This window comes from Cupressus sempervirens, chromosome 7 (genome assembly GCF_028749045.1).
Source record: "Cupressus sempervirens isolate cs-2001-9-10 chromosome 7, ASM2874904v1, whole genome shotgun sequence".
NCBI lineage: Eukaryota > Viridiplantae > Streptophyta > Pinopsida > Cupressales > Cupressaceae > Cupressus > Cupressus sempervirens.
The window spans coordinates 877,925,989-877,948,719 of NC_143124.1; positions in this window are offsets into that span (position 1 = coordinate 877,925,989).

The window sequence follows — 22,731 nt, forward strand, 5'->3', positions numbered from 1 at the left end:
GGTCAATTTCATGTTGGGTCAACTTTTCAAGTGGATTTCACCTAAACCACCTTCTAGGAATTAACATTCCACACGGTAATTAACCTGTAATTAACTCTTTTCTATCATACTCTATTCTTCTTTGCTTACTACCTTTACTGGTAACTAACTTGTAAACTGTTCTATACTACCCATACCAATCTTTCCTCTTGACTACATTATCATGAGTATCTATATAGTCCATACCTAAATACACACATTCCTAATGTCACTATGGACTTCACAATATAAAAAATTGTCTCTATACTAATATTAAAACTATCTAACACTAGACAATTTTATGTCTCTGACCAAAGAATCTTCAACTATTCATTCTGCCTTCTATTCCAGAACTATATGTTTCAATAAATGACAAATCTTACTCATCCTACTTAGCCATGTTTCAAATAGGGTCAACTTTGCAAGTGGATGCCACCTAAGCCATCTTCTAGGACCTAACTATGCCACATGGTTTATTATCTCATTGTTACTAACTTCTTGGTACAAGCCTACATTTGAATGCATTTAAACTACTTTACTAGTTCAAATCTACATTGAGACAACCCTTATTTGGGAAATAAAAAGGAAATATTTATGAGTGATACAAGCTTTCTCTTACACCCAGGATGCTCTCGCATCGACTGCCTACATTGATTTCTCTATACGCACCATGCAACAACTTATGATTGGCTTGTTCTACTTGCATATAAACCCAATTAACTTTCTCTATCATCATCCTACCACATTATCCCTCCTACCTTAGTTGACATGCCATGTTTTGAGATCTTATTTTATTCTCCATGCTTTTTCATCAGTCACCTTTCCAAGCACATGTGACACATGTCAAGATCTTACATTTTGACATCTCTTATCCTTTAAGAGATTTTAGATGTGACAATGCAACCACCATTGATTATTACAAGAGATATAACAAATGTTGCACAAGATTTCCACCATATGTCACACTCTTTTTGGGTCAACTTGCCAAGTAGATTTTACCTAAACCACTTTTTAGGAACTAACTATTCCACATGGTGCATTATCATGTTATCACCAACTACTTGGTAGGGGCTTACATTTGAATGTAGTTTTATGATATTGTGACACCTATAATTTTTGCTACAACTCGTACATCACCTTTTGTGAGTCACTTTTCAATAGTAGTGCCATGTTGTCTCTTTGGTTTTTCAAAGTACTACTTTTTCATTAATGAACTTGTAGTGGGCCCCATACATGAAGCAAGGATTATGTTAAAAAGGAACTTATCTTTAGATATTGACTTATTGAGAATTTTTATATAAAAATAAAAGAAATTCCCACTACACATGTAATATTGAATAAATCAAACATATTTACTCTATAGAAAAGGAAAAAAATACTACGCTAGATCTTCACATAATTTATGGTGACTAGGCATAAAAATTTTTGATCAAGCCTCTAGAAATTTGGCATAGCTCACATTTAAGTTGTGTCATTTACACCCATGTTAAAATATGGTGTTAATTGATATCATTACAATAATTTCTTGATTTGAATAAAAATTAACTCCCTCAAATTGATCACCTCTGATCACTAAATGATGTCCCTCTGCATATATTCTAGCTTGGAAAACACTACTCCAAACACAAGAATCACAAGTACAAAAAAATATCAATCCCCTACAATGAACATAGAAAATTCCTCTATCAAAAATCAATCCCATTTTCATTTTGACCTATAATCAATAATCAAATTGGTCCCTTTAAACTCTATGACATCCCTTTCAAAAAATATAGAACCCCCATTTAACACACAAGTTTCTTCTCTAGTATTGGTGTCCAAAATAATGTATAATGTAAAACTCTTGCAGTCTGTAAGTATATAATGCTCAACAATGTTCTTTGGTCCCTTGAGTCATCAACAAATCCCATGTCACATCAAAATGGTCCAATCCCTCATTTGGCATTGCAAGCCTTCTATAAAATTAGGCACTAATTTCCTTCAATGACTCGTGTATTTTCCAAAAAGAAAAATGGAAATGAAGACCCCATTAAAGATCTTAAACCTAATTTTTGGCTTTTAAATGGAGGAGGAATTCACCAAAACATATTTTTGTCTTCTTTGCTAATGTGTTACAGTATCAAGCATCTCATCTAATCCTAAAAAATCCCACCTCACTCACACCTTCTATAGATTATAAAAAAAACACAGTTGACACTCAAAACTATCCCAAAAAAAAATGGCCTCCCATGTCAAATTAGTTAAATGTTAACCAAAAATAGGCTACAACCAAAGGTCCCATGTAAAAATAAATAAAAGAAGGCTCACCCCATTAATGGACAAGCTCTAGTGAATTTTGAGATCAAAATGTTGGAAATATAAGAGGAGTAACTGAGAGGAGGGGTGAATCAGTTACCACTAAAATAAATCCCCTAAACTGATAAAACTAATTACTGTTGATGCTTGCTAAACACACAGAAATTTTTGTAACTCAATAAATGTAGAGTGTGAATTACTTTTGTAAATCTTAAGATTTTATTAGTAATTACTCGCAAGCATGAAATAAATAACATGAACACATGAGACACTAGGATTTAATGTGGAAACCCAATTTGGGAAAAACTACCAATGTAACTAGTTACTATTTTTCACTCTTCTAAAGTGAGCCCTATTAGGAGCCAACCCTGTTAAAGGTTACAAAACACACTATTAGGTGTGACCCTATTGAAGGATTTAATCACCCTATTAGGAGTGGCCTTGCAAAAGGTCTTGAAATAATTCAATAAAATTGCCACCTTGTTAGAGGATTTACAAATCACCATTATACCAACTTTGTTAAGAGATTTTAGTTCATTGCTATAATGGTTAGAGAGTAACAATGAAATGACCTAATTGTGATGCGACTAAATTATTTATTATAGATCTCTACTCTGGGTCATAGTTAATCCTTCCCAATCGAATAATACTTTTATACTCCACAAGGATATCTACTTATCCTTCAAGTTTTCTTCCTCTTATCTCTTTTAACTCATTCAACTTGCATCTCACACACACTTTGAAATGACAACTCAATATTTTACTTATACCTCCCAAATTGTCAAGTTAGCTCAAGTAAAAATTTGAATAACCAATATTCATCACCATAGTTGGCTAGAATCAATAGGTAAAATAATTAAGATTTATATGCCAAAGTAAGAAAATTCTTTGGTAGCTAACCTAGCTTGGTAGGAATTGATTCTGAAGTGATTTCCTATGTTAATCAACAGAAGCTTGGTTAATACTATGAACTTACAAAATTCCTTTGGTAACCAAGTGAACTTAGTTAATCCTAACTTTTCTCAACTTTCCCTTTGTTAATTATGTGAGCTCGGTTAACACTCTTTTCTACTTAACTTCCTTTGATGGCCGAGTGAGCTTGGTAACAACTGCCTTCTACATAGAGTAAACTTAGGAACACTCGGTAGACTAGGGAAAATGTTTTCATTTACTAGGTGAGCTCAACATATACTAACTATCAGTTGATATGACATTTGTGTAACATCAAAGACAACACACAATTGATCAATTGTATCCAACAATCTCCCTCTTTGGCATTGATGGAAACACAACATGTCATAACAAAATGAAATTTTGAGAACAAGACTCCCTCTATAAGAAAGTTTCTTCCTCTTTGATTTATGTAGAAAAATTCTCCTATAGTGTTCTCCCTCTGTGAATGAATTGCTTAACTTCTCCCTTTATAAAATTTTAGAAAGATATGACAGTAAACTTCTCTTTCTTTGACAACACATGCCAAAGAAAATTTTGATTAGTAGCAATGTACCTTGATTATAGATTTATCTATAATATGTCCTTGTTAATACTGCATCAACTTACTGATCTTCAACTTGGTTGTTATTGATGCATCACTAAACTTTTATTTAGTGAGCTTCAAATAGGGGAATGACCCCTAGCTTACCTCTTACATATAAAAATGCATCCTTAGGTAATGGATTTGTGAATATATCTATAATTTATTCTTTTTTATGCACATATTCCAATTTGATTTCTTTGTCCTATACTAATTCTCTTACAAAATGATATTTTATAGCAATGTACTTTGTTTTAGAATGCATCACTGGATTCTTTGATATGTTGATTGCACTGGTGTTATCAAAATACATCATTATTGGCTATTTGATTTCAACCTTCATTCCTTCCAACAACTATTTGAACCAAACAATGTTAGAGAAATTCATAGTTGTTGCTACATATTCTACTTCTACTATGGATTGAGATGTGTAGTTTTTCTTCTTGCTTCTCTAAGATACCAACCTTTTACAAGAAAGAATGCTCCGCCACTGGTGCTCTTTTTGTCATTAAGATTTCCTGCCCAATTAGCATCACTAAATACTTTTAAGTTAAGTTGCCTCCAAGTTTGTACCATAAGCCATAGTCTTCAGTACTTTTCAAATATCTTAAGATTCTTTTTATTGCCATCATGTAGTTTTATTTGGGTTTAGCTAAGAATCTTGCCACTATCCCAATTTCCAAGGCAATATCAAGCCTTGTATGTACCACATATTTTAATTTTCCAATTATTGATCTATATAAGGTTTGATCTACTTCTTTGTAGTCCTCATCTTTTGTAAGCTTAAGTCCAGTACACATGGGGGTTCCAACTATTTTTGAATCGTCCATTACAAATTTCTTGTGTATCTCTTTGATATACTTAGATTGAGTGATATAGATACCATTTCTATTCTATTGTACGACAATCCAATAAAGAATTTTATTTCACAAAACATGGACATTTCAAATTCTTTATTCATTTATTCTGAAAATGCTTTGCATAAATCATCATTTCATTTGAATAGAGTATCATCCACAAATATTTCTACCAACACAATCTTCTTGTCTAGTCCTTCTTTGATATATAGGCTAATATTATCATTTGTTCTTTTTAAACCAATTTATATCAAGTAGTTATGTAGTCTTTCATACTAGGCTCTAGGAGCTTGTTTAAGACCATATAGGGCTTTATGTAATTTACAAACCATGTCCCTTTTGTCTGGATCAATAAAACCTTATGGTTGTTCAATGTAGACTTCCTCATCAAGAATTCCATTAAAAGATGTAGATTTAACATCCATCTGATATACCTTGAATTCTCTGTGAGCTACATAAGAAAGTAAAGTCCTAAAACCTTCTAATATTGCAATAGGGGAAAAAGTTTCACCATAATCAATACCTTCTTGAGAATAACCTTTACATACCATCTTTTCTTTATTTCTTGACACTTTTCCATCTTCATTCAGCTAATTTTTGAATACCCATTTTGTACCAATCATAGTTTTATCTTTGGGCATAGGTACAAGAGTCCAAGTTTTATTATTTTCTATCCATTCTATTTTTTCATTCATAGCCTCAATCCAAGTTTCATTTTTCAATGCATCATTAAAACTTCTAGGTTCAAATTCAGCAAGTAAACATGTACCTTTTAGTTTTCTTCTTGTCATTGTTCCATTAGATTTGTCTCCAATGATCTGATCCGGTGCATGATGCCTTCTAACATATTTAGCCAATATAGGTTCTTTGACTTTTGAATGAATTTAGCTATCTTCATTTTGAATCTCAACTTCTAGTTTGGGTCCTTCTATCTATGGCTTAGGTTCTTCAGACTCAGTTTGCTAACTTGGTAGCCTCTAAATGTGACTTTGGTCCCTGTGGCTCAATTTGCACTTCCTATAACTTGGTAGCCAATGGAGATTTGGAGAGCTTAGGAGATGAAGTATCCTTTTTTTCAAATGTGTCTAGCAATGTATTAAGTTCATAGTAGACAAATCTTCTATAATCTTCTAGTTCCTTTTTTCTGTCTTCTTTAGTCTTTTCTCCAAACTCATCAATTCTCACACGTGCACTTTCTATGATTTATTGAGTGGATAAATTTAGACATTTGTATGCTTTACTTTTGTAGGAATATCCTAGAAATATACCTTCATCACCTTTTACATTAAATTTTCCTTTTCTAGATTCTTTTAAGATATAACATTTACTGCCAAATACTTTCAAGAAACTTACATTGGGTTTGTATCCATACCATAGTTCATAGGGAGTTTTTTTTGAGTCCTTCTTCAAATAAACTTGGATTAAAGTATGAACTATAGTACTAATAGCTTCCATCTAGTATTTGATAGCAACATTCTTTTCAATCATTAGTGTTCTTTCACAATCCATAATGGATCTATTTCTTCTTTTAGCTGTTTCATTCTATTCAGGAGTACTAGGGGTTGATACTTGTCTTTTGATTCCTCTTTCAATGTAGACATTTTTGAATTCATTTGAGATGAATTCACCACCTCTATCTAATCTTAAGCATTACAATCTTTTTCCAATTTCCTTTTTTTCTATAGCCAGATACCATTTGAATTTCTCAAAAGCTTCTAATTTTTCTTTCAGATACATGAGATTCATCATTCTAGAATAATCATCAACAAAAATAATGAAAAAAATTTCTCTATTATAAGTTTCTATTCCAATGGGTCTGCATAAATTAGTATGCACAATTTCCAAGTGACTGATAGTTTTTGCTCTTAAAACTAGTCTTTCCCATTTTACCAATTTGGCAAGTCTTGCATAATCCAACATCAAGTTCCTTAAACTAGGAAGACCTCTTACTCTTTTGAGTTTGCTAATCTTGACCATATTATCAAAGTTTACATAACATATTCTTCTGTGCCATAGCCAACTTTTTTCTACTTGAGAAATAAAGCATGAACAATCACCAAGATCAAGATAAAATAAGTTACCTTTTGTTTTCCTACCCAATCCAATCATATTTCCTTGGTTATCTAGAAGTCTTGCCTTACCATTCATGAATTCTATCTTGAATCTAATGTTGTTCAACTATGCCACACTCAGTAAATTATGTTTTAGTCCTTGAACCCAATAGGCATTGTCACATACAAGTTCATTGGTTAATTAGATTCGACCTTTCCCTTTTATTCAACAAGGTTCATTGTTTTCAAACTTTACACTACCTCCATCATAGTGTTCAAAATTTTCAAACTTAGTTTTATCTCTAGTCATATGGTGAGAACATCCACTATCTATGATCCATGTGTCATTTTTGCTAACATGAGAGACAAGTGCCATCTTATCTTCTTCATCATTAGATTCATCTTTTACAACAATATATAGTATTTCATCTTCACTATTGTTAGAATCTTTCGCCATAAAACAAGTTTTCTTACCTTTGAATTCCTTCTTGCCTTTGTCCTTGTGGCTTTTCTTCTCTTCCTTACCTTCTTTTTTTGGGAACCTAGCAACAATAAGACCAATTTCTTCACAAGACAAATAGATTAGAGGGATTTTACCTTTGTACTTTCCTCTACTCCTAGAATATTTCTTTGCAAGTAGAGCCTTAACAATTTCAAGATCACTATAAAAAATTTCTTTAGTTTATTCCTCACTTTCTAATTGATTATCTTTTATTTTCTTGCCTTTTTCTTTGAGTGACAGTTTAGCTTCAAATGCAAACTCAATATTCTTGAAAGTAAGAACATAGTTGTCAAAGTTGTCTAATTCAAAAGCTATCAATCTTCCTACTAGAGAATCCAAACCTATCTTGTTATTTGGATCACATCTATTTTCTTGAATGGTAGACACTTTGATTACATAGATCGGAATCAAAGTTCTAAGAACTTTACTTACAATAGTTTCTTCTTTGATTTCTCCTCTAGATGCTCTGATTACACAAACACTAGCCATGATCCTTTCCAGATATTTTGTAACATTTTCATCTTCTCTCATCCTCATTTGATCATATTGTCCTGTAAGGATTTCTGCTTTGGCTCTTCTTACATTTTCATCTCCTCCGTAGATTTCTTTCAGTTTGTTCCACATATCAAAAGTAGTTTTAAACAATCTTTGACCTCATCAAATTTAGCATAACTGAGAGCAGATGCAATGTCAATCACCATAATGTTATGGTTCTTCTTCTCAAAAACATCATCAACTAATAATGTTCTAGTGGGAGTTTTATAGTCTTCATCAAGGTATTTGCATGCTAAATCACTGATGGTAGCTAGGTGAAGCCTCACAAGTCCTTGCTATGCTGCAAAGTTGTCTTTGTTCAACTTTGGAATCCTATAAGACATCCTAATCTTAGCTTAGGTCCTTGAAACCTTCTCTACAAGCACCAAAACCTCTAATTCCAATTGTTGAAAATATAAGAGGAGAAACTAAGAGGGGGGGTGGTTGAATTAGTTCCCACTAAAATAAATCCCTTAGATTTCAACTATAAAATTCAAACTAATAAAACTAATTATTGCTAATGTTTAGTAAACACACAAAAATTATTTTAACTTGATAAATGTAGAGTTTGAATTACTTTATTAAATCTTAAGATGTTATTAGTAATTACTTGCAAGCATGAAATAAATAACATGAACACATGAGACATCAGGATTTAACATGGAAACCCAATTTGGTAAAAACCATCAATGTAACTAGTTAATATTTTTCACTCTTTTGAAGTGAGCCATATTAGGAGCCAACCTTGTTAAAGCTTACAAAACATACTATTAGGTGTGGTACTGTTAAAGGATTTAATCACCCTATTAGGAGTGGCCTTGCAAATGGTCCTGAAATAATTAAATAGAATTGCTACCTTGTTAGAGGATTTACAAATGGCTATTAAACCAACTCTGTTAAGAGATTTTAGTTCACCGCTACAATGGTTAGAGAGTAAAAATGAAACGACTTGATTGTGATGCAACTGAATTGGTGATTATAGATCTCTACCCTAGTTCATACTTGATCCTTCCTGATCAAATAATAAATTTATGCTCCATAAGGATATCTACTTATCCTTCAAGTTCACTTCCTCTTTTTATCTCTTTTAACTCATTCAACTTGCATCTCATACACACTTTGATATCACAAATTGATCTTTTTCACAACTTGACCTTTTACTTATACCTCCCAGATTGTCAAGTTGGCTCAAGTAAACATTTGAATAACCAATATTCATCACCTTAATTAGCCAGAATCAATAGGTAAAATAATTAAGGTTTACATGCCAAAATAAGAAAATCCTTTGGTAGTAGACCCAACTTTGTACAAACTAATTTTGAAGCAATTTTCTATGTTAACCAACATAAGCTCAGTTAACACCATGAACTTACAAAATTCCTTTGGTAATCGAGTGAACTTGGTTAATACTAACTCTATTCAACTTTCCTTTCATTAACCAAATGAGCTCAATTAACACTCTTTTCTACTTAACTTCCTTTGACACTTAAGTGAGCTTGGTAGAAACTGCCTTCTGCATAGAGTAAAATTAGTAACACTCAATAGACTAGGAAAAATATCTTCATTGACCAAGTGAGCTCGACATGCACTGACTATCAATTGATATGACATTTGTGTAACATCAAAGAGAACACACAATTGATCAATTGTATCCAACAAAAACCTCCTTTGTTCTACCAAAATTTCCATTCATTATTTTATATGGATATACTAGATTCTAATTGCTTTGGAAATCACCAACTCTTAATTTGTAGGCTTAGGAAAAATAATACTCTCTATCAACATGGATTATCAAGTAAAGTGTAGAGCATTTTAATTTTAAAATTATCTATATTTCAACACAACAATGACAACCCCTATGCTCTTGGAGATGGTGGGCCACTAGGAAAGTCCCATATTACCAAAATATTTCTCTTCCAATATGACCTTAACCACTAGCTTTGAGACACCTCATTTAGCATTCATTTTCAATGTCAAGATTACAATGTTAACATGTGTTTTGATGAAACCTATTGGGGATATTTTCAACATCTTTGGAAGACTAGTTTTGATCGATTCATGAGATAGTATGTTGCACTCATGAAAGTGTTTTTCGTTAATGACAACATAGTTATCTTTCTACAAAGACTTGTAAAGTGGTAGTGATATTTTGGCTTCGCGTGGTTCAATGATTGTGATTTGGAGTTTGTGTAGTTGTCTAGACATTTAGACATGTTTGAAGATGGATATTTTAGTACAAGTATAGAAATAGGAAATTTTTACAAAGTTATAAAGTTTTTTCAGATGACACTTTCTAGGCAACATTTATAGAGAATAATTACTAGTATTTTGATTTTATCTCCTAATAGAGAAGGAATTTGGTTTAGCAAGTTTTCATGGATGTTAAAGGAATGTTGAAGATCATCTAGTTAAGTGGGAAAAGTCAGATGTTCATTTTACAATGAGTTATGCTACTTGTTCAGATTGTATTCCCAAACGAGTTGACTATTTGCTTAATATGTCTTTGGAAGTATAAAATTGAGTTGTAAGGTGTAAATGTAATAACTTAAAATCATCCTATATTTATAATGTAAATGAGTAATCCTTAAGATTGACTCATAATAATTATTTTGAATTGGTATAAAATAAATAATTTTTGGATTGAAAAAGACATCATATGCAGTCATATGAAAGGATTGGTAAAGTGTGAACTGGATATGCAAATTTGTGAGGAATAAAGAAGAGGTTGAGTCTACTGGTAATGTTGGAAGATCTAAAGAACTATATTTGAGAAAGATAAGTTTCTAGTTGAATGGTTTATTATTGATATATCTACTTTGCATTATTCTGTGAGGATAGTATTGAAGTTGTTTGGGTAGTTGGTCTAGTAGACTTATTATCAACTCATAATAGGGTTGGCACAATTCCTATCAGGGTTGGAATCTACTAAAGAGGATTCAAAGTCTCCTAACAAAGAATCATATTTACTTATTATATTTTATTGATCCTAATAGGGTCTATCATTTCACAAGGAACTTTCATATTAATACATCATTTTGTGGGCATCATTCCCATTAGGGTTTTCTCTTTAATCAAGGGTTTCCCTAGTTAACATATCTAGTGTTATTCTACAAGATTATATTTCTATGGTTGTTGAATCTATTATTTATATGTTTCATAATTAATAAAGATATTGAGAGTTATTTTAAGAGTATAACTAATTCACCATCCACCCCCCAAGTTATCTTGGGCTTTACTTTCTAACAATTGATACCAGGGTATCACTTGAAGAAAAAGCTTAAAAACTTAAGGAGATCTATGACATATTTTAGGAAAAGATATACTAAACTTTGATAGAGTTAATTGTGATAGATGGAAAGAAAAGATGAAGAAACACCTACTATGCATGCCTTAATTTTAATTAGTTACTACAAAGCTAAATATGTGATTGAAAAAGACAAGCTTGAAGGTTGTAAGAAAATAGAGAAAGATCTAGTCATGCAAAATATGCTTGGTAGAGAAGCATTGTTTCTTATTAAGGAAAATAGGTTTTAACAAGGCCCTAAAACCCATACAAAAAATAGTTTAGACAATAAGAGAATGCTTAAAGTAACGACAAAAACTAAAAGAAAACATTTGAAACATCTCCCCACATAAAATGTCAAGAACTAGAAAAAGCAATGGAGACAAGACAAAAAACTAGGTAAGCCAAGAAAAGCTAGGGTACTCAAGAGATCTCTCTTAGCATTTTCATTGCATTGATTTTGAGCTCTGACATTCTACGCACCACCCCCTTCATGTCTAAGTGATCCTTGTTAGGATCTAGGGTCTCCTTCTTCCTCATGCTAGATTTAGTGCATTTCCTCAAGCTACCATAAGGGGTCTTTTCCTTAGCACTGTGGGGGTCAGGTCCTCTCCCTTGCTGGTTCTTTGTTCCTCTATTTTTTGGATTAGTATGTTGATATTCTCATTGGCTTCTTTAATAATATTGTAGCTTTTTTCTACAATAATCTACATAGATCTCTCCAATATTTGAACCCTATTCTTGACCTCCTCCACTTTTTCATCCTCGCTCTTTTCTTCCTCTGATATCCTATTCCTTAGGCTATAGTTCTCCCTTTTGAGGCTACTGACCTTGTAATTGAGGTGTTGGATTTCATGAAAAATTTGTTTGATAGTGTGGAAGCTATCAACAGTGCTATTCTTAGCATTGTTGATGATGTCCATATCCGGGTGCTCCTTTGTTGTATCACTAAAAATGACCAAGGTTGGGTCAATTAATTCCTCCACATGTATTTTACCTTCATCATCCTCTTTGAACAAGGTTCTTATTAATTCTCTATTAATCCCCATTTTAGTAGAGGATGTGTCAAAGTTTTTCTACACCACATTTCTTTCCTTGCCCATGATTGAGCATACGCTAGTACCAAATTCCTCAAAGCCCTTCTTGTGGTCATCCCTCTCACCCTAATTGAGATCTTATTCTACCCCTTCCACCTCAATCCCCTATTTTTCCTTCTTGGCCATAGAATTTTTTCTTTTTTTGCATCTAGATATATTGACAGAGTCCTCTTTACTTTTCAAAATTTTGATGGTGATGGTTTTCTTGCCCTTTTTTCTCTCTAAAGCCTCCCCTTCCCTTATATCCTCCTCACCTTCAACACTATCCTCTCCCATGTGCATGCCTTTAGCCCTTCCATTCTAATACCTATTAGAGGAAGATTCAAGGTCTTTCTTGGGATGAGGGATACTTTTCCTTTTGCTTTCCAGTCTGATGGTATTTTTCCTACAGCCGCTCTGTGGAGAATCATCCTTCTCCAAATTAGTATGCATATCAAGGTTATCTTCAATATCCAAAGGAAAATAGTTTTCTTCTAACTCTTTAGAGTCCCCTCTACCCTTCTTTCCCTCCTTCCTTAACTTAATTTTTTTCCCCATTGTCCTATCTTTAAAGAACTCATAAATTAAAAGTAACAGCCCCTCATGAAGCACCAGATTCCTAGTATGCTTCTCTTGATATTCATTGATGTTTTCATTCATAGAAGAGTAAAGATAGAAGGGGATAGAAATTTTTTCCCCATACTTGAAGTGATTGAGAATCACAAAGTGGTAGGTGCATAGATGATCAAATCTTGTGTCAATGGTAGAGAAGCATTGTTATCAACTCTTCCTAAACTAAATATGGAGAGGTAAAATCCTGAAGACTTTCTAATGAGATTTTGAAATTTTTTTAAAGTACATTTGAGTATGATAAACATTTTAAGAAGGCTATTTTATTTCAATATGCTAAGATGTTGGAATATGAGTTTGTAAGAGGATGTTTTACTAGGATGCCATAGATTATGACAAGAATAAAGAATTGTGGAGGAGAAAAGTCAAAAGATGGAATTGTATGGAAAATTGAAGATTTTGACACCTACTTATAAATACACAACACAAATGATTGAAAATTTATTCCTTGCACACCTAACTTTACAAGAGAGGCTCTTCTTGCAAGATTGTAGACATATTAAATTTGGATGAAAAAAGTGGAGAATTGCCTAGAGTAGAGACTTCTTTCAATGTACAAAGAGACATACGTATGTTGATAATAAGTGCAAGTACAAATGGAGACTATTCTAGTAGCAGTCAAACTAAAGATGAAGAAGACAAGAAGATTGAAGAAGCACTTGCTTTGCTTATGAAGAGAGAACCTAAAGATAACACAATTGTTGTTTGTTGGACATCTAAAGAACTTGGTCATTATTCTTCCAAATGTCCTAAAAGAGAAAACATATTTAAGACTAGAAATCCATATTAATCAATAATACCTAAGAATTTATTTTATGTTAACAAGGATAGTGAACTTGATTTCAAAATGGTATACTTCTTGAATGATAGTGATGATGAGGAAGATTAAATTGGACTTGTTTCTATTAAATAAGGGAGGGCTTAAAAAGAAGAAATAAAAAAAGAAAGAGCATTAATATCACAACTTGAAAAAAAAAGTTTGATTGGATTATAAAGACTTTTTCCCATCATATGACAAGAGACATGAACAAATTTATTGATTTTAATAGTTATGATGGTTGAATAGTTTGAGTTGGAAACAATGCAACATGTCACTTAAAAAGAAAAAGATCTATTACACTTGATGGAAAGACTAACATTAAATATGTTTACATTATGGATGGTTTAAAATATAATCTTTTGATTGGTGGACAAATTGTAGATAAGAGGTATCAATTGTAGTTCATAGAGAATACTTGTATTATCAAGGATAAGAATGAAACATTTATTAGTACTAGTAAAAGAGTGAGAGGTAATGCATTTTAGTTGAATCCTACTAAAATGACATGTTTAGTTGCTAAGGTGGATGGTAGTTGTGTTGAAAATTGGCTAATGAAGATATGTAATTGTTGTCATTTATGGCAACAAATGATGTACATGCTTATAGGAAACCTCAAAAATAAAGACACTTAGCTTTTTGTACTCAAAATATTGTCTAAGTATGAATTTGGTATACAACAGTGTATTGTTTTGTATGTAACTTGTTATTGACATCATATTTTGATTAGTGAAGTTAGATGGAGATAATATACATGTTGTTGATGATTTGTATAACCTTGGAATTCAATGCCGATTGTATAGAGAAGAGATATTCATGATTTATCAATGAAATAGGAAAGCAAAATTAAAGGAAAGGAACTATTTTTTTTACAAAATAATTACTTGACCAATTAGGGTTGGCATCCTAGATGTTTAATCTAAGTTGGAAAAGTATATTGTGATCTTAATTGACCCAAAAGAAATTTATGAAAAGGCATGGTATTTATGCAAAGAACATCTTGTGATAAGGTGTGTGGTAAAACTATTGTAAGTTGTGTAGGTATTGTGATATGTGAACTTACTATGAAAGTGATATATGTGAAGTTGATTTTGTGATCTGATATCCAACTAAGTAAGAAGTTACAATACCTACATTCGAGAAGTCTGATTACTATTTTGGGTAGTGAGGTCTTCCTATAATTAGAAGTGAATGTTTGGACAATGGGCTCATCTTGCATCTAGTGTACTACAAATCCTAAAAGAGTTGGGACAGCCCCAAATAGGGTTGGAATCTCCTAATAGGGATTCAAAGTCTCCTAATAGGGAGACTCTATACGAAATTTTCTCACTGACTCCTAATAGGGTCCATCCTCTAACAAGGAACTTATATATCAATATATTATCTAGTAGGTATCATCCCCATTGGGGTTTTCCCTTCGCTAGAGTTTCCCTAGTTAACAAATTATGGTGTTATGAGTTATCTTTGTGCATGGTTATTGATACTGTTCAACATTTCTTTATTGATTTTTTATATATAGTTTAAAGTAATAGATAATATCTAGTTGGTGACTAAAGTTTGTAAATTATTGATTCACCCCTACCTCTTAGTAATTCCTATTTCTAACAATTGGTATCAAAACTTGGTTACTCAAAAGAGGCTTAATAGCTTGAGTAAGATCCCTATGGATATGGAATAGTTGATGAATAACCTTGAAGAGGCACTTGAACAAGTTGATCTCTTTACTAAAGAAAGAGATAAGCTGAAGGACATATATGAAGACTCCAAAGTATACATTGGACAATTGAAAGAAAAGATTGAACATCTCAAATCTAATCCTAGATCTACTAAATTTGAAAGTAGCGATGTTGAGTATTCAAAGTTGAAGATAGAGTACAAGATCTTGAAGCATGAATTGAAGATTATGATTCTAAAGTTAACTTTGAGGAGTGATCCAAGAAAAGTTGAAACTAATTTGAAGACTAAGAATGTAGATCTTAGAGAAAGTATGGTAAAGAAGACATCTGAGCTTGAAACATTGAAAAAAGATCATTAAGAATTAAATACAATATTATTGTGAAAGGTGAATTAACTCAGTGCAAGCAACAACTTGAGAAGCTTTAGTTTAGCAAAGAAAAGCTTGATGATTCAATGTTAATACAAAAACCTACTTATGATAAAACTAGTATTGGTTATGTATTTAATATGTCTACAAAGAAACCTGAGATTAGATCAGACCTAAAAGAAAATGATAAATTTGATAATAATATTAAATCTAGTCAATCTCCTAACAAACCTAAAGAAGTTGGACAAGAAAAGGAAGTTGAGATTTTGGATGAACCAAAGCAAGTGCAATCTCCTAAGGAAACTAGGTATGAATTTAGAGGTAAGTGATTTTCATGTAATGAAATAGGTCATATGAAAATATATTGTAAAAATAAGTCATTTAATCATGTTACAGATTTTTATTTTCATGGTCTGGTTCAGAGAAAAAATGATTGTAGGATACCTAAAAAATATAATGATAAAAAAATAGTAGAATGTCTAGAAATAATAATTCTATAGATAGAAGAAGATCTAACAAAAGGACATTGAGAGAAGAATGACCTTATGAAGAAAGAAGATAGATCATGTGTTATAAGTGTAACAACTTTGGACACCTAGCTTAGAATTGTCATGCACCTAATGATCAACAAAATCCTAGAAGTAGAACTTGAGTGTGTCAATTATGTAACAACTTTGGACATACAAAAAAGTATTGTAGAATGGATGGAAACTTTGGAGATAGAAGGAATAATGGAAGAAACTTTGGAAATAGAAGGAATGATGGAAACAAATGTTAGAAATGATAGAAGGAACAATGAGAGGAACTCCAAAACTAAGAAAGACAATGAAGAACAAAGAAATGTAGTAAGTGAACTTTGAGAAGAACTCAATGAGGCATTTGTAAAGGATTAGATATTAGAAAAGATAAGTAGATGATGATGAGATAGGAAGATTGAAGTTAGTTATTGAGTTTGATTCAATTAAGTTGAATTAAGCTTATTCACATCACCAGTTTTTTTTTAAACTTCATTTAGAGATCGAATTGTGGGTAGCGAAGTTGGGAAAATATGTATCAAGATAAGTTTAGATGGTACCTAATCTCACTTGTAATTTGGAGCATAACTAAACTAATTATAAAGGAATTAAGAGTTACTAATATTACAAAGAAAGTTAATTCTATAGTAGGAGTTGAAAGCTATGTTTTTGCTAAGAATTTCATAAAGAAATTTTTTGAGGAGCATTTTCATGATGGGAGGAAGCCATAGTAAACCTTAGGTAGAATCTAAAGATTAGATAGAAGATCTTGAGTAGATATCTGATTTTAAAATGTAATTGACAAATTTTTGTTTGCAAAGTACACAATTAATGCAAGTTTGAGTTGAAGGAATAAATGGAGTACAAACTTGATTACCATTTCATTTGATTACATTAGAATCATAGAACACTCAGAAGTGACTTGACAAGGTAATTTCAAAGAAAACTCTATTTTTAGAAAGAGGTATTATATCATTTTTCTACAAAATTTATTCAATAAAAGTTCATATGTGATAGAATCATGGATATGTTAGTAGTTCACAATGTTGAGAATGAGGAAAAACCAAAGGTTGTTTCTATGAAAGCCATAGAAGGAAACCCTAACTCAGCATTATCCATTACTCCAAACAATGTAGTGTATTTGGAAGATATAGGAAGTTATCTTACCAATAAGTTTGAATTTATTGGGAGTGAGTATACAAAAAAGGATATAAAATTATTCTTTAATCACAATATGACTATAAAACTTGGATTTGAACACTTGAGGGAACTAGACTTGTTCAAATATCATTTCTATCAAGAATTGGATGTAGATGAGTGGACACACATCATACTAAGTAGAATACATGATGGAAAATTATGGATGGAAGATAGTGTAGTTAATATTTCAGCCAACCTTATTCATGAGGTAACTAGTTTTAGTAAAAAAGGTAGTGTACCTATAGGTGAGAAATTGGTTAAGAAGAAAGTTGAGAGATACACAAAGGTAGTGTATAATGGAAAGGCCATGGTGATTAGCACCATTAAATAAGATGATATAAGATTCGTAAGTAGAATCATTGCCTACTCTATATGTGCAAGTTCAAAGATTGATAAATTGTTAGTTAAATTCATTTATGTAGCATATAAGATATGTGTTAAAAGGAACAAGTCAACCTTAGTGAAATTTTAAGAATGCAACTTCTTGAAAACCTAGAGAAGATGAAAAGGACTAAGAATGGTGTGTTTAGATTTCAATCACTAATCAATCTTTAATTTTTCATGTACTTAAGATATTTCCATTATTGTCAATCACATATATTATGAGCAGTGAGAGGTGTATATTAGAGAAAACCATAGATGTATGTAGAAGACATCCATCAGATAAATTATTGGATAATGGAAACTTGATAATGAAAACATTTCAAAATGAAATGAGGCAAAGATTCAGAATTGCACTTGAAATTGTAGATAGATTTAAATAAGGTATTTGTGTTATGGTTGATATAGATTTTACTTATATTAAAGTAGTAGAACCTTGGGAAACATTTCTTGATCCCTTATGTTATGAATTGAGTGATGAAACAATAGTTGGATACATTGATTTATTGTTGAAATCAAAGAAGGACCAAGCTGAATATAGATTTGAAACTTATGATGATATTTTCTAATCAGCTAATTAGGCATCCTTGGAGAAGGCATCTCACAAGAAGATAGAAACAATAATGAAGAAAGCCTTATAAGAGGTCGGTATGATTGAGAGTGAGTCATAGATAGTCAGGAAAACTATGAAACAAGGTATATTGAATGTACAACCTTTGTTTGTGTCTATTATAGAGACATCTTCAGAATAGAGCATTTCTTATGCAATAGTATCAGATGTTTAGCCAAGTGAGCCGAAGTGGAAATGAGAGAGATTAGTGGAAGTTGTGACCACAGAGACAAAAAGGGTCAAGCAACAAGCCACTAGACCAAGAAAGAGACAAAAGACATTGTCAACAATGGTTGAATCTAGTAAAGAAGAAGAACAAGAAGAAGAAGACAAATAGACAAAGAAGGTAACCACTTCTAAGCAGTCAATAGTAAAAGCTTGAAAACCTTGAAAGTTGAAGATAGAAAAGATAAATTCAACTATGCAAATGAAGGCAACTTTGTTTAGATTAACAAATTTTATGACTTGTATAATAATTTTGAGAAAGATTAGATTGATATCTCTACTATGAGATAAATAATAGCTAATAATCTAAAACTTCTAGATATCGAAGGCATAGTAAGCCAAAAGTGTTGACATTATAGTCAGGTTTGTTTATTAGAGATGCACAATTGTTTAGATATCCAACAATTATTGAGTTTATTGAATAGTTAATAGTGTTAACCAAGTAATTTAGACTCTATTGAGTTCTACAGTTGCTATCGAGTACTAGTTATAATATTCATTTTGTGCTATGTAGTTTCTTTTGGGTTGGTGATCATTAGTGTAAATTAAGCTTCATAGTTTTTACCAAGTATCTTAATGCAAACTAAGTTCTATAGTAGTTACTAAGTTCATAGATTCAATAATGTGAATCTAGTGTTGACTGAGCCATAGAGTGTCAACTGAGTGATTTAGTTTATACTAAGCTCATAGTAATAGGATTGATCGAGCTATGTAGTGTGAATTAAGTGATTTAGTTTATATGTCAAGTTTCATAGCATTCGCTGAGTCACTAGTGTAGACCGAGTTTAGATTACTTGGAAGTGATCAGTATGGACCAAGCTTTTATGTCTTCCAAATGCATGGTGATGCAAAACATTGATAATGGATTCCTAGTGTTAGAACCTCACCAAGTTAGTCTTCAAAACCCAAGTTCCTGTAGTTGGGCCAACTTTATGTATTTTGGTGAAACTTGTATTGTACTCAACCTTGTTGATTTGTAATTTGGATTGATATATATGTAATGTATTATATCACATCCAAAGAGAAATATATAAAATGACTATGATGCAAATTTAATAAGAAAAGAAGTATGAAGTAAAAAGGCTACAATAGTATAAGGAGTAGCAAAGATTTATCTATCACAGCAAGGTGATATTCCACTCAAAGGAATCTCATTTAGCAAAATCAAGTTGTAAATCAAATATCAACCACTAGTTCATCCTAATAGGTAGAATAGTTAAATCCATTCATAAGGTAGACTTAATAGTCTTTTGTAAATCTCTTTACCAAGTGCATACTTCATTGTATGTTTTGTAAATCCTTTCACAAGGTGGACCTAGTAGTCCTTTTTGCTCCTAATAGGGAAGATCATTAGAGGTGATCATTGTAAGCCTTGACAAGCCAACTTTATACTATAGTACTAAAGTTTTTGGGTATCATCCCCACCCTAGTTTTACTTTCTGTTTGGAAGGCTTCTGGGTCACCATATTGTGTGTCAAAATGTTACAAATGTTTTAATGCTTTCAATCTGTCATGCATGCAATTATATCATAATACACATAAATGATTAATTGGTAAATAAAGAGAAAAATTTTATTGGTTACTGATTCACCCCTCCCCTCTCAGTAACTTAACCTATCACATATTTTCAACAATTGGTATTAGAGTTTTTTGGTTCTCAAAGAAAAAGTTTAACAACTTGAGAAAATATCAAAAGCTATTGAGGTATTCAGACTTGATAAGAAGAAAAGAGAAACTCTTTCAATCCTTGAAAAGAAGAAAAGATCTTGCAATCTAGATAAATAAAAAACTCTATATTCAATTAAGATTTGAAGACACCCATTCAGAAAGTAATTCGAATGAAGTTAATGAAGCAATGAGAGAACTATTAGAAAAGAATGGTAAACTTCAAGAAGCAATAAGAAAGATGAGAAGAGAGCAAGAAATTCAATCAGTAAGATTGTGTAAAGTCATGAAAGAGAAAAACAAGATAAAATAAGAGTTAGAAGGAAATAATAATGAAATTTAGCATCTATCCCTTCAACAGGAAAACTTCATTGATCAACTTACTAATACAAATGAAGAAATCATTAATCTAAGATCAAAGAATGAAAGATTGTAGAATGATCTAAACATTGAAAGGGAAACCAATGAGAGGATGATAAAATTTCAAGTAGACATGAATTAATTGAATGAGAAAAGCCAATATAGATAGAAATGCAAAGAAAAAATTGGATATACAGAAGAAGGTGAATCATCCAAGCAAGGAGCTCAAAAGAATTGAAGACCTACTTGCAATCACTATGGTAAGATAGTTCATACATCAAACAAATATTGGAGCAATGACAAAGCTAAATTCAATGGAAAATGCTACAATTGTAATTAGCATGGTCATAGAGAAAATGAATGCAAAGAGAAACCTAAATTTGAGGGAAAATGTCACAAATGTAAGAAGAATGGGAAAAAATTGAATGCAAAACTAACATATTAAATCCAATAGAACAGATTAGATATATTTGGTTGGTGCTACAATACTTGGTACAAATGTCACTACTATGGATAATTTAGACACATTGGAATAAATTGTATAAAACATCACATGAGGACAAGAGACACCACTAGAAGATGTTTAATTTGTAACAAACTTGGTCATCTTGCTAAGAATTGTATGACTAATGGAAGAATTGAAGATGCAAAGAAGGCTAAAGCTGATAACATCAGAAAGTAGATGAGACAACAATGGATTCCAAAATCTTCTAAGAATGCTAGTCCAAGCAATGAAGCAAATATCACTCAAGAATTGGGTGACTCAAACATTTCTATTTGATCTCCCACAACAATAACTGCAACTAAGATTCTAAAGAAGAAATCCTTCATTAGTTCAAATTGGTAGAAAAGAAAGATCCATATTAACATTAAATATGTAAAGGGATCATCAAGCATCAAAGGAATTCTAGACCTTACCGAGCAAGGTCAGGAGTAACTAAGTTTTATGTGGACATCGAGTAATGAATGTTCCTACTAAGCATTTAATTCAAGTCAAGTGGAAGATAGTCTGTCATTAACCAAGTGATTATACTAGGAATTTATGGTGATTGAAAGGAAAAATTTGTTAAAAGGGGCAAAATTGAATTCATTTTTCACCATGAATTTTCAAGAGCTATTTGCGAAGAGTGATTTCTGTGCATCTGAGCGATCAATGTGATTTATTGTTGAAGATTTTCTTATTTTTTGAAACCCTACCGAGAGATGGAATACTCTAGCAACAAGACAAAGAAAGGGTTAGAAATGTTGGTTCAAGGTGTTGAATGGAAGGCACCTACTTTCAAGCTTAGTCCAGCTGTTGCAGAAACTCTAGATCCAACTGGAACAAATCTCAAATCCCAACTAAGGTACTGTTGATTAATGATATTTGGGTAAAAGCATAGATCCATGTCACCATTTAGGATACCAAAACCTATTTTGGCCAAATATTTTTCTATATTACAATTATTTTTAAAACCTAAAAATACATTTTTATAGATCTCAAATTCAATATCATCATTATATAAATTTTTGAGTGTTTTTATTAGTTATAATATGTTATAGTTTCAAAATATTATAAGTCAATATTTCAACATTTTAGAAGATGCTCCCTCAAAAAAGGGAAAAAATATTAAATCATATAAAAAAGAAAAAAAGTTAATATTTATCTCTAGAGGAGAGTGTCCTCTTCATGAATATGTTTTTTTTTTCAAGAATATATAGATTTGATAGGGAAGTTTTGACAAGAGGAAAAAATTATTGGATTTTAATAAGGTTGAACTTGAGTGCTTATAACAAAGAAAATACACATCAAATTTTTTTTTTTTTTTTTCCCTAGCTATATATATCACCTATAAGATATTTTCAAATCAAAACAAAAAAAGATGATTTGCATATACTTATTTGATGGGAACTACACCATATTTTTTTACAATTAAAAAAGAGACTTCAATTTTGTTTTTAAATGAATCAATTCTTACTCAAAAAATATAAAAATTATAGATATAAAATTCATCCAATTCTACACATTTTATTAGTTTACATCATCTTCAAATTCTAAACACAAATACCATTTTTTTTGTCATTAATGTTGAACTCTCACATTCTAATATCCAGGTTCTTTATAAAACGGTGACACAAGTTTGTGCTTTTACCC